The sequence below is a fragment of the Pinus tabuliformis genome, chromosome 1_2 (assembly GCF_031772625.1).
Source record: "Pinus tabuliformis cultivar Carrire ecotype Pingquan chromosome 1_2, CPIR1, whole genome shotgun sequence".
Lineage (NCBI taxonomy): Eukaryota > Viridiplantae > Streptophyta > Pinopsida > Pinales > Pinaceae > Pinus > Pinus tabuliformis.
Window position 1 is genome coordinate 1217564673 of NC_142298.1, and position 2878 is coordinate 1217567550.

At 39.9% G+C, this 2878-nt stretch overlaps 1 pseudogene; it reads left to right on the forward strand.

Annotated features, from left to right (window-relative positions):
• Positions 1-619: 619 nt before the first annotated feature.
• Positions 620-1691, forward strand: LOC149210648 (uncharacterized; annotated as a pseudogene).
• Positions 1692-2878: the final 1187 nt, after the last annotated feature.

Here is a 2878-nt window from a genome sequence, read left to right on the forward strand (position 1 = left end):
CAAGCCAAGTGAAAAGTTTCGATTTTCATTTGACTGGGAGAATACTGAAGATACTTCACGGGATATGAATTCCTTGTACCAAAATCCTCATGATGCACAACTGTTGTTTTGTCGGGAGTTCCGAGCTGGGGTGAATCGTAGGAAGCAAAAACAAAGCTTGTAGCAAAGAACAGAGTTTGTAACTAAAGGCATTTTCAAGCATTACGAAAATGAGTTTGGAAAATTTAAAATTGGAAATCTTCATGTAAAAATCATGTCCCCAAGTGTGTTCAGGATGAGCAAGGTTGAAATTGTGTTGAAATAGAGCGGCGCGACGCATAGGAAGAAGGCGCGGTGCACATGGGCCATGCAGTGCATTGGGCACTCCTCCACAGTGTAAATTAACACTGGCACGGTGCACTCACCAGGCGCGGCGCACTAGGAGTGCGTGTGGTGCACGGAGCCCCCAGCCCAAAATTTTATCTCCATTGCACAATTTTTCAAACAACTTCAAATTTTTTGATCCAAATAAATGTGTGAATGCGTTTGCCACTGCTGTTGACTTTGGTTTGGTGTTGTATGGAAAGAGGCATTGAATTTCTCGTATCAATAACTCATTACTTCAGGTAATGGAGAAAAAATGCACGTAGATACCAGTTGCTTTCGTGATGGAAACAACCTATACATGGAAGTATCAAAAGGCGACCTTGGGCCTTCTATGGCACGCCACAAGCTACAGAAATCTCACGACTTCTACGAAAAAGTCCTCGGTGTCGGTGGCACAGAGGAGGACAAAGCTTCATGTTATAAAAACTTAGTTGCCTTAAATTGGTTATGAGGGGAAAACCTAATGGATATATAATCAAGGAAAAAATTGCAGGGAAACAGAAACAAGGACCAAGTTCTGCATTATGTGTTGCAAGATCCGGGATGACCAGATGCATAGAGTTTTATTTCAATACTTTAGATGATGGACGCCTGGTAGTGAAAGAATAGTAGTGGTTAACTCAGATTGAAGACACAATTTCCAAAATCGTTCAGTGGTCTTATGATCAGCTTTACAGTGATCGTTGCACAAGTTTTGAACCCCTCCTCAGAGTTCTCTGCGAGACCATGGCAAGCTCTAAAATAGAGTGGGCGGGGAGGAGAAGAATGGGTAATATGCTTTATAAAATCCATGCACAGTTCATAGCGGCGTCAAATTCCTGACGAATACAGAATTATCTGACAGGGATGGTTACAAGAAATGTTTGAACGCAATGCATGATTGTTATGGACTCCTTGAACGAGCTGAAACCCTTGTAGGTGCTACTTCCATGGGTAAGGAAGTGGTGAAACATGTAGTAGATTTGAAAACAGAGGTTTTCAAATACCAAACGCTGTGTGAAACAATCCAGGCACGCATTCAAGTGGAAGAGCTCCTGGAGAAGGTAATGTGTAGCGATATGGACATAATCTAGGAAGCTATAGATTATTTCAAGGTTTCCTTTCGTATTGCAGAAGAAAAGCATTTGGAGAACGAGGCTATTGCACTGAATGGACTTGGGAAATCATATTCCTCTGTTCTGAAAATGGAGAAGAAAGCCCATCCCTACCACTTTCAGAGCATCAAGATTTCACTTGCCATTATGTCTGCACGGATTGTAAGTTCTGAGTGGTACATATACTCTTTTGAAGCTATGAGAAAACACCAAGACGAAGTATTTGAGTAGGAGGCCCCTTCATTGTTTGTATCAGTGAATAATCAGGTGATTGAAAAAAAAATGCGCTGGTAATCAAACAATGGTGTTACAAGTAATTTCTGCAAACTGAAGACATGTGTTGAGCTTAGCAAATTGCAGCTGGGTGCGCTCATTAAAGGAAAAATTTTAGTGGAAAACCATTTTTATTGAAAAAATAGTTTTTGTTCAAAAGGCCAGTGTAAGGTGAAAAGTCACCACAGCAGAAAGATAGGAACTGATGGTCTATTTTTTACTGTAGTTGCAATTCAAATGGTCTATGCTCCAGATTCTGTCTTTTAATTGGTCATCAACAAACAAAATGTAACGCTGCTCCTTTTTAGAGCAGACTTTTCCTGTTCTCATGATTTTAGGTGAAACTGCCCCTATTCTCATCAATCTGTTTTCCCATTCCTGAGTCTATTTATTGTATGAAAAATTATGTGTAAGGGGTTGGGGGAGAATTCTGAGGAAAAAGTGTAGGAGGAAAAAACCCAACACTATCACTGTACAGTTTTGATAGAGGATTAATTAAATGGTGCATCTCTAATTTATAAGATTCTTGCAGTATGAATTTAGCATGTGTTTCTTCTTTTATGTCTCATATGTCTTTGTTATGTTTTGTCATTCATTCATGATCGTTTCCAGCTGAATACTTTTAAGTGAGAAAGGTAGAATTCAGTCATTGCTCTGCCTTGAGGAAGTGTTAAGACTTTATGTGTTTTCTTCTTCCTGGAAAGGATTAATACATTAATGCCCTTTTCATCTTTCTTAAACAGTCTTTTCACCCCATTTAAATTCAATTTGATTTCTAAACCCTCATTCCTATCTCGCCTTATGAAATATCCTATGCCTTTGGTTAAATCTCTGCTCATGCTGTCCTTGTCCCATACAGCCCAGAAACTCAGTCATTTATTGAATTAACTCTTTCATATCTATTTACTAGCCTAAAATCATTATCAGTTTTGCATTTGGGTCATCTTAGGCTCTATTGGATATCTTTTGCTGAGATAGACTTGGAGAGAGCCCTCTCCTGTCCTCATAGGGCTAGCTACGAGGCTGAGATTGGTTTGATGTTACCTTGAATCCTGCTTTCCTTCAGCCTAAGGAAAATTTGAGCCTAAGATAGTGGCGACTCCACTGGGGAAGAAGCTTACTTGTAGATCGTCTTGCCCCAGTAC